Consider the following 11,983-nt stretch of genomic DNA (forward strand, 5'->3'; position numbering starts at 1 on the left):
TCTAGACAATTGAAGATTCACGAGCAAAATTATACAACTCACGATTTGGAATTAGGTGCTGTTGTTTTTGCATTAAAAACTTGGAGGCATTATTTATATGGGGTCAAAAGTATTATATATACCGACCACAAAAGTCTCCAACATATATTTAATCAGAAGCAACTGAATATGAGACAACGCAGGTGGATTGAACTGTTGAATGATTATGATTTTAAGATTCGATACCACCCGGGGAAGGCGAATGTGGTAGCCGACGCTTTGAGTAGAAAGGACAGAGAACCTATACGGGTAAAAGCTATGAATATTATTATTCGTACTAACCTTACTACTCAAATAAAGGAGGCGCAACAGGGGGTTGTAAAAAAAGGAAAGTTGAAGAATGAGATACCCAAAGGATCAGAGGAACATCTTAATATTCGGGAAGACGGAACCCGATATAGGGCTGATAGAATTTGGGTACCAAGGTTTGGAGATGTGAGAGAAATGGTACTTAAAGAAGCACATAAAACCAGATATTCAATACATCCCGGAGCGGGGAAGATGTATAAAGATCTCAAGAAACACTTTTGGTGGCCGGGTATGAAAGCCGATATTGCTAAATATGTAGGAGAATGTTTAACGTGTTCTAAGGTCAAAGCTGAACATCAGAAACCATCAGGTCTACTACAACAACCTGAAATCCCGGAATGGAAATGGGAAAACATTACCATGGATTTCATTACTAAATTGCCAAGGACTGCAAGTGGTTATGATACTATTTGGGTAATAGTTGATCGTCTCACCAAGTCAGCACACTTCCTGCCAATGAGAGAAGATGACAAAATGGAGAAGTTGGCGTGATTGTATTTGAAGGAGGTTGTCTCCAGACATAGAATACCCGTCTCTATTATCTCTGATAGGGATGGTAGATTTGTTTCAAGGTTCTGGCAGACGTTGCAACAAGCATTGGGGACTCGTCTAGACATGTTTACTGCCTATCATCCACAAACTGATGGGCAGAGTGAAAGGACGATACAAACGCTTGAAGACATGCTACGAGCATGTGTTATTGTTTTCGGAAACAGTTGGGATCGACACCTACCATTAGCAGAATTTTCCTACAACAATAGTTATCATTCTAGTATTGAGATGGCGCCGTTTGAGGCACTTTATGGTAGAAAGTGCAGGTCTCTGGTTTGTTGGAATGAAGTGGGGGATAGACAGATTACGGGTCCGGAGATAATACAAGAAACTACCGAAAAAATCATCCAAATTCAACAACGATTGAAAACCGCCCAGAGTTGACAAAAGAGCTACGCGAATAGTAAAAGAAAAGATATAGAGTTTGAAATTGGAGAAATGGTCATGCTTAAGGTTTCACCATGGAAAGGCGTTGTTCGATTTGGTAAACGGGGGAAACTAAATCCAAGGTACATTGGACCATTCAAGATTATAGATCGTGTCGGACCAGTAGCTTACCAACTGGAGCTACCTCAACAACTCGCGGCTGTACATAACACTTTCCACATCTCAAATTTGAAGAAATGTTTTGCTAAAGAAGATCTCACTATTCCGTTGGACGAAATCCAAATCAATGAAAAATTTCAATTCATTGAAGAACCCGTCGAAATAATGGATCGTGAGGTTAAGAGACTTAAGCAAAACACGATACCGATTGTTAAGGTTCGATGGAATGCTCGTAGAGGACCCGAGTTCACCTGGGAATGTGAATATCAGATGAACAAAAAATACCCGCATCTATTTCCAGAAGATTCGTCAACACCTTCAACAGCTTAAAATTTCGGGACGAAATTTATTTAACGGGTAGGTACTGTAGTGACCCGAACTTTTCCATGTTTATATATATTAATTGAGATTGATATTTACATGACTAAATGTTTCCAAAGTGTTAAGCAATCAAACTTGCTAAGACTTGATTAAATGAAATAAGTTTCATATAGACAATTGATCACCCAAGTTGACCGGCGATTCACGAACGTTACAAATTTGTAAAAACTACATGTTGTGGTATATATAGACATATATATATGGTTGACATGAGATTATGATGAGTAAGTATCTCACTAAGTATATTAACAATGTGTGATATACATAAGAAATGAGATTACTAAGTTAAGAAACTCAAAATGATATATATAACGATTATCGTTATGATAACGTCTACTAAATACATATGTATCATATTAAGATATTGATACACTTGGTTAATTATGTTAAATGATAAGTAAATATATCATTAAGTGTATTAACAACGAACTACATATGTAAAAATAAGACTACTAACTTAATGAATTACGAAACGAGACTTATATGTAACGATTATCGTTGTAACGATATTTTAATGTATATATCATATTAAGAGATATTCATACATCATAATATCATGATAACATAATAATTTAACATCTCATTTGATATAATAAACATTGGGTTAACAACATTAATTGAGATCGTTAACTTAAAGGTTTCAAAACAACACTTACATGTAACGACTAACGAAGACTTAACGACTCTATTAGAATGTATATACATGTTGTGTTTTGATATGTATTCTTACACTTTTGAAAGACTTCAAGACACATATCAAAGTACTTCTACTTAACAAAAATTCTTACAACTACATCCTCGTTCAGTTTCATCAACAATTCTACTCGTATGCACCGGTATTCGTACTCGTACAATACACCACTTTTAGATGTATGTACTATTGGTATATACACTCCAATGATCAGCTCTTAGCAGCCCATGTGAGTCACCTAACACATGTGGGAACCATCATTTGGCAACTAGCATGAAATATCTCATAAAATTACAAAAATATTAGTAATCATTCATGACTTATTTACATGAAAACAAAATTTCATATCCTTTATATCTAATCCATATACCAACGACCAAAAACACCTACAAACACTTTTATTCTTCAATTTTCTTCATCTAATTGATCTCTCTCAAGTTCCATCTTCAAGTTCTAAGTGTTCTTCATAAATTCCATAAGTATAGTTTCATAAAAATCAAGAATACTACCAAGTTTGCAAGTTTACTTCCAAGCTTCGTAATCCATTCCAAGTAATCATCTAAGATCAAGGAACCTTTGTTATTTACAGTATGTTATCTTTCTAATTCAAGGTGATATTCATATTCAAACTTTGATTCAATTTTTATAACTATAACAATCTTATTTCGAGTGAAAATCTTACGTGAACTGTTTTCGTGTCATGATTCTGCTTCAAGAACTTTCAAGCCATCCCAGGATCCTTTGAAGCTAGATCCATTTTTCTCATTTCTAGTAGTTTTATCCAGAAAACATCAGGTAGTAATGATGTTCATAACATCATTTGATTCATACATATAAAGCTATCTTATTCGAAGGTTTAAACTTGTAATCACTAGAACATAGTTTAGTTAATTCTAAACTTGTTAGCAAACAAAAGTTAATCCTTCTAACTTGACTTTTAAAATCAAATAAACACATGTTCTCTATCTATATGATATGCTAACTTAATGATTTAAAACCTGGAAACACGATGAACACCATAAAATCGGATATACGCCGTCGTAGTGAAACCGGGGGCTGTTTTGGTTTGGATAATTAAAAACTATGATAAACTCTGATTTAAAAGTTGTTCTTCTGGGAAAATGATTTTTCATATGAACATGAAACTATATCCAAAAATCAAGGTTAAACTCAAAGTGGAAGTATGTTTTCTAAAATGGTCATCTATACGTCGTTCTTTCGACTGAAATGACTACCTTTACAAAAACGACTTGTAACTTATATTTCTGACTATAAACCTATAATTTTTCTATTTAGATTCATAAAATAGAGTTCAATATGAAACCATAGCAATTTAATTCACTCAAAATAGATTTAAAATGAAGAAGTTATGGGTAAAACAAGATTGGATATTTTTGATCTTTTTAGCTACGGGAAATGTTTAACAAATCTATACAAATCATATCCTAGCTAACTTATATTGTATTATACATGTATTCTAATATATTATGTAATCTTGGGATACTATAGACACGCATGCAAATGTTTTGACATATCATATCGACCCATGTATATATATTATTTGGAACAACCATAGACACTCTATATGCAGTAATGTTGGAGTTAGCTATATAGGGTTGAGGTTGATTCCAAAAATAAATATACTTTGAGTTGTGATCTAGCCTGAGACGTGTATACACTGGGTCGTGGATTGATTTAAGATAATATATATCGATTTATTTCTGTACATCTAACTGTGGACAACTAGTTGTAGGTTACTAACGAGAACAGCTGACTTAATACACTCAAATCTTTAAAACATAATAAAAATGGTTGTAATTATATTTTGATCATACTTTGATATATATGTACATATTTGTATAGGTTCGTGAATCGATCCGTGGCCAAGTCTTATTTCTGAGGAAGGAAATATCTGTGAAAGTGAGTTATAGTCCCACTTTTAAAATCTAATATTTTGGGATGAGAATACATGCAGGTTTTATAAATGATTTACAAAATAGACACAAGTACATGAAACTACATTCTATGGTTGAATTATCAAAATCGAATATGCCCCTTTTTATTAAGTCTGGTAATCTAAGAATTAGGGAACAGACACCCTAATTGACGCGAATTCTAAAAATAGATCTTTTGGGCCTAACAAACCCCATCCAAAGTACCAGATGCTTTAGTACTTCGAAATTTATATCATATCCGAAGGGTGTCCCGGAATGATGGGGATATTCTTATATATGCATCTTGTTAATGTCGGTTACCAGGTGTTCACCATATGAATGATTTTTATCTCTATGTATGGGATGTGTATTGAAATATGAAATCTTGTGGTCTATTGTTACGATTTGTTATTGATAATGCTAAAAACGAACATATATTTCATAGCATTATCCCTCAAGAAAGACAAGCTTTTAGTTGCAATTGTTCTATTTACAAGTGATTTTCGTTTAAATAATAAAAGGTGAAGACAAAAGACAGATTCGACGAATTGAAGACGCAAATGACCAAAAAGCTAAAAAGTACAACGTACAATCAAAGAGGTTCCAATTATTGATAAGAAACGTCTCAAAATTACAAGAGTACAAGACGCGAAATGCAAAGTACAAGATATTAAATTATACGAAAGGACGTTCGAAAATCCAAAACCGGGATCAGAGTCAATTCTCAACGCTCGACGCAACGGACTAAAAATTACAAGTCAACTATGCACATGAATATAATATAATATATAATTAATTCTTAAAATTAATATATATATATATATATATATATATATATATATATATATATATATATATATATATATATATATATATTATAAATCCGTCGGCAAGCTAGGAGCCAAGCTTGTGTGAGCTGGATTCCACAGCTCCGCACTCGCGGAGCTCTGAAGAACAAAATGGCCGCACTCGCGGAGCCCAAAAAGTCAGAAATCCACCTTTAAAAGGCCAAGGATTCGGCAGAATTTTTTACACATCTTTTTCTCATTCACTCATATGTAAACGTATATATATATATATATATATATATATATATATATATATATATATATATATATATATATATATATATATATATATATTTTAATTTTAATTTTAATTTTAAATTCTAATAATAAGGGTATGTTAGCGAATGTTGTAAGGGTGTAAGTCGAAATTCTGTCCGTGTAACGCTACGCTATTTTTAATCATTGTAAGTTATGTTCAACCTTTTTACATTAATGTCTCGTAGCTAAGTTATTATTATGCTTATTTAAAACAAAGTAATCTTGATGTTGGGCTAATTACTAAAATTGAGTAATTGGGCTTTGTACCATAATTGGGGGTTTGGACAAAAGAACGACACTTGTGGAAATTAGACTATGGGCTATTAATGGGCTTTATATTTATTTAACTAAATGATAGTTTGTTAATTTTAATATAAAGATTTACAATTGGACATACCTATAAATAACCATATACACTCGATCGGACACGATGGGCGGGATATTTATATGTACGAATAATCGTTCATTTAACCGGACAAGGGAATGGATTAATAGTCACTAGAATTATTAAAATAGGGGTGAAATTATGTACAAGGACACTTGGCATAATTGTTAACAAAGTATTAAAACCTTGGGTTACACGCAGTCGATAACCTGGTGTAATTATTAAACAAAGTATTAAAATCTTGTTATAGTTTAAGTCCCCAATTAGTTGGAATATTTGACTTCGGATATAAGGATAATTTGACGAGGACACTCGCACTTTAAATTTATGACTGATGGACTGTTATGGACAAAACCAGACGGACATATTGAATAATCCAGGACAAAGGACAATTAACCCATTGGCATAAAACTAAAATCAACACGTCAAACATCATGATTACGGAAGTTTAAATAAGTATAATTCCTTTATTTTCATATTTAATTGCACTTCTAATGATTGCATTTTTATTTATTGTTATTGTATTTAATTGCACTTTTAATTATCGTACTTTTTAATTATCGCAAGTTTATTTTATCGCACTTTTATTTATTGTAATTTCATTATCGTTATTTACTTTACGCTTTAAATTAAGTCTTTTATTTATTTAATATTTTACATTAGGTTTTAACTGCGACTAAAGTTTTAAAAATCGACAAACCGGTCATTAAACGGTAAAAACCCCCCTTTATAATAATAATATTACTTATTTATATATTTGTATTTTTATAAATTAAAACTAATATAGCGTTAAGCTTTGTTTAAAGATTTTCTCTGTGGAACGAACTGGACTTACTAAAAACTACACTACTGTACGATTAGGTACACTGCCTATAAGTGTTGTAGCAAGGTTTAAGTATATCCATTCTATAAATAAATAAATATCTTGTGTAAAATTGTATCGTATTTAATAGTTTTTCCTAGTAAAATATAAGCTATTTCATATACACCTCGCATAACATCAAGTATTTTTGGCGCCGCTGCCGGGGAGAACTAAAACGCCGAAAGCGCAACGCTAATGATATAAAAAAAATATAATTTTATAAAAGTTTTTATTAAGTTCTTCGTATAAAAATATAAGTTTTTAAAAATATAAAAATATAAAAATACAAAAAGAGTTGTTAAAAAATATATAAATTTAAAAAGTATTTTTATTTTTGAGTTTAAATATAAGTATTTTATTGTTGTATAGAAATATTTAGTTATATATTATATATATTTGATTAAACAGAAAAACAAAATAAAAAAAAAAACTGAACCTGTAAAAAATCGAACCCTTTCTCAGCTTAAATTTGACCCTCCGCGACTCGCGGAGGTTTTGAACCGGGACCAACCGCAATCGCGGAGGTCCACTGACAGGCTAGGGTTTGACTCTGCAAACTGTAATAATTACGGAGTATTATTAATTATTACTATTAAACCTAATTAGGTTATTAGTTATTTATTATTATAATTAGTTTTAGTTTTTAATTATTTTGTATTTTAAGTTTAATTAGTTTTATTAATATATAAAATTAGTAGTTTTATAAAATAAATAATATAAAAATAATATTTTTATAAAAATTGTAATTTTTACAACTTTTAGTATATTTTTATATTTTATCCCTTTTTATTCGTTTTAGCGTAATTTTTGTATTTTTCACTCGTATTTAGTTTTAAGTCGTAGTTATTGCCATAGTTATTTTTATTTCTAGATTTTTAGGCTTTGCTGTAAAATCCCTTAAGTGTTTTTTTTCTTTAGACTAAGATTTAGGTGCTCTAGAATTTTGCGACGTTGTTCTAAGTTTTTAGTACCTTTTTAAGTTATTGCCATTTGGGATATAGTTTTACTTGTAAGCTTTAATATTTTTAGACGCAACTTTTAATTCTTAGTTTTTAGTTCCTTTTTAAGTTTCAACGCGCTACTTTCTTATTTTTATTTTTCGACGCCTTTTACCTATGTATCAATTATCACTCCAATTAGTAATCTCAATTTACAATTTTAATTTTAAGTTAGTGATAATAATAAGGTTGGGTTAGTCGAGTGTTTTAAAGTTTTATAAGTCACTCTTTTTCTTTCTTATTTCTCCAATTTTAATTTTAATTCCGACGCGCTCTTTTTCTTTCTTATTTCTCGCCATTCTAGTTTTTAGGACTTAGAATTTTCTCTACTTCTTCTCTAAATTTCTTTAAATTACGAAAATTTATTTTAAGTGGTTAAATTGATAGACATCAAAATTTTCTGGTTCGTAGTAATAGTTGGATTTGTACGTGGACAGGGTTATTGGAGCCAAACAGTACTCAATTATATTGAGACCAAACGAATCCTGCCCCTCTGTTGCATCTTTTGGCTATTCGAAACATGGGCAAAATCAGAAAAGTCTATTAATTGGATAACTTATATAATTTTTCTTTCCTTTTAAAAACTAATAGGATATTTAGTGAATGCACCGAGCAAGACGTTCACCACCTTTTGTACGTTCACCACCTGTAACTCGATCAAGACATCTAGCAAATATTGTCGCCGTTGATTTTTCTTTAGAATCGTCATCCAGTCGACCAAGTACTCCAATTCAAATTTTCGATAATCCATTTTTTGAACCCGACCTCACAATTGAGAATCCGGAGAATATTCAGGGACGATTCATAGATCCTGAACCATTAATTTTTCCTACGGAACCACCAATCATTCAAACAGAGATTGTTGAGGAACGAACCATTACATCAGAATCCTCTAGTGATTCAGATTCAACAAATTCAATAATGGAGAATCTGGAACCTCTAAGTATGGAAGACCGAATGAGAGCTAAACGCACTGGCCAAGGTTACGCAATTACTCATCCAGACATTAATGCGCCAGATTATGAAATCAAAGGACAAATTCTACACATGGTGACTAATCAATGCCATTTTAGTGGTGCGCCGAAGGAAGATCCAAATGAATATCTTCGTACCTTTAATAGGATCTGCACTTTATTTAAAATAAGAGAAGTTGAGGATGAACAGATATATCTCATGTTATTTCCCTGGACTTTAAAGGGAGAAGCCAAAGATTGGTTGGAATCGTTACCTGAAGGGGCGATTGATACATGGGACGTTTTAGTTGAAAAATTTCTTAAACAATTCTTTCCGGCATCTAAAGCCGTAAGACTTCAAGGAGAAATTGTTACGTTCACACAGAAACCGAATGAAACTCTATATGAGGCGTGGACAAGATTTGGAAAGTTATTAAGAGGATGTCCGCAACATGGTTTAGACACCTGTCAAATAGTACAAATATTCTACCAAGGATGCGACATCACTACAAGGAAAGACATCGATATAGCAGCTGGTGGTTCTATTATGAAGAAAACCGAAACTGATGCTTACAAAATTATTGATAACACTACTTCCCACTCACATGAGTGGCACCAAGAAAAAGATATCGTTAGATCATCTAAAGCAGCTAGAGCCGATTCTAGCCATGACATAGATTCCATTTCCGCAAAGATAGATGCTGTCGAGAGAAGAATGAAAAAGATAACTAAAGATATACACTCAATACGAATTAGTTGTGAGCAATGTGGAGGACCACATTTGACAAAAGATTGTCTTAGTATTGAACTAACAATGGAACAAAGAGAAAATGTTTCATACATAAACCAAAGGCCTGGAAATAATTATCAGAATAATTATCAACCGCCAAGACCAATTTACAATCAAAACCAGAATTATAACCGAAATGTTCCATTCAACAACCAACAAGGTCCTAGTAATCAACAAGTATCTAATAATACTTACAATCGGCAAAGACCTAATTTTCAAAACAAACCACCACAAACCGATGATAAAAAGCCGAATTTAGAAGATATGATGACGAAGCTAGTTGAATCTCAAACACAGTTTTTCACATCTCAGAAACAAACCAATGAACAAAATGCTCAAGCATTTAGAAATCAACAAGCTTCTATTCAAAATCTGGAACAAGAAGTGAGTAACCTAGCAAGGTTAATAGGTGAAAGAAAACCGGGAAGTCTACCTAGTGATACAAATGCTAACCCCCGGAATGAAACAGCTAAAGCCATTACCACAAGAAGTGGTATTACACTTAAACCACCTGAAATACCTGTAACTTCTGATGAAGCTATTCCTACTCCACAAGAACCACAATCTGAACAAGATAAGGAAAAAGAACCGGTAGTTGAAAAGGTTAATGAAGATAACACAGTTAAGGCTAAACCTTATGTTAAACCATACCAACCACCACTTCCTTACCCGAGTAAAATGAAAAAAGAGAAACTTGAAGCCGAGCAATCCAAATTCTTGGATATGTTTAAACAAATAAATGTCAATCTTCCTTTCATTGATGTGATTTCAGGAATGCCTAGATATGCTAAATTTCTGAAAGATCTAATCTCGAATACAAAGAAAATGGAAGAACTCTCGGCTGTTACTATGAATACTAATTGTTCAGCAGTGCTATTGAATAAGATACCAGAAAAATTATCTGATCCATGAAGTTTCACAATTCCATATTTTCTGGGTAGTCTTAGTTCAATAGAAGCATTGGCAGACTTAGGTGCTAGTATAAATTTAATGTCGTACTCACTATAAGCTAAACTAGACCTTGGAGAATTGAAACCAACAAGAATAAGCATACAACTAGCCGATAGATCAATAAAATATCCTAGAGGGATAATGGAGAACATGCTAGTTAAAGTTGGTAGTTTAGTATTTCCAGTAGATTTTATTGTTCTGGACATGGAAGAAGATTCTCAAGTTCCTCTCATATTAGGAAGACCATTCTTAAACACGGCTAAAGCAATGATAGACGTGTTTGGTAAGAAACTGACCCTAAGTATAGAGGACGAGAGTGTTACCTTTTCAGTTGATAGAGCAATGCAACAACCACAATCTGCAGATGATACATGTTATTATATTCAAACTATAGATTCACATGCAGAATTGTTAGAAGAATTTCCAGAATTACAAGGAACAGGAGAATGTTCTTTAGGAGAAGGAACTGAACCAATTGATGAAACTGAAATGTTAGCTACACTAATAGCTAATGGATATGAACCAACAACAGAAGAAATTCAAATGCTAAAAGAAGAAGACAGATATCGATACAAATCATCGATAGAAGAACCTCCAACATTAGAGTTAAAGCCACTTCCGAACCATTTGGAATACGCTTATTTACATGGTGAATCTGAATTACCTGTAATAATATCGTCTTCTCTTACTGAAAATGAAAAATCACAACTCATTTCTGTGTTGAAAGCTCATAAACCAGCTATTGCATGGAAGATTCATGATATTAAAGGAATAAGTCCTTCGTATTGCACACATAAAATCCTTATGGAAGAAGGTCATAAAACGTATGTGCAACGCCAACGAAGACTAAATCCTAATATGCAAGATGTAGTTAAGAAAGAAATTATTAAACTGCTAGATGCAGGTTTAATTTATCCAATTTCTGATAGTCCATGGGTAAGCCCAGTTCAATGCGTGCCTAAGAAGGGTGGCATGACTGTCATCACAAATGAGAAAAATGAGCTTATTCCTACTAGGACTGTAACAGGATGGCGTGTTTGTATTGATTACAGAAAATTAAATGACGCCACTAGAAAAGATCACTTTCCCTTACCTTTTATTGATCAAATGTTGGAAAGATTAGCCGGAAACAGTTACTATTGTTTTCTAGATGGTTTTTCCGGATATTTTCAAATTCCAATAGCACCCGAAGACCAAGAGAAAACCACATTCACGTGCCCTTATGGTACTTTTGCTTACAAACGCATGCCATTTGGACTTTGCAACGCCCCTGCAACCTTTCAAAGGTGCATGATGGCGATTTTTCACGACATGATAGAAGAATGCATGGAAGTTTTCATGGATGACTTTTCAGTCTTCGGTGATACTTTTGAAACATGTCTAGCTAATCTTGAACGAATGCTGATTAGATGCGAACAATCAAATCTAGTTCTTAATTGGGAGAAATGCCATTTCATGGTTAAAGAAGGCATCGTTCTTGGACATA

This window comes from Rutidosis leptorrhynchoides, chromosome 8 (genome assembly GCF_046630445.1).
Source record: "Rutidosis leptorrhynchoides isolate AG116_Rl617_1_P2 chromosome 8, CSIRO_AGI_Rlap_v1, whole genome shotgun sequence".
Classification (NCBI taxonomy): domain Eukaryota; kingdom Viridiplantae; phylum Streptophyta; class Magnoliopsida; order Asterales; family Asteraceae; genus Rutidosis; species Rutidosis leptorrhynchoides.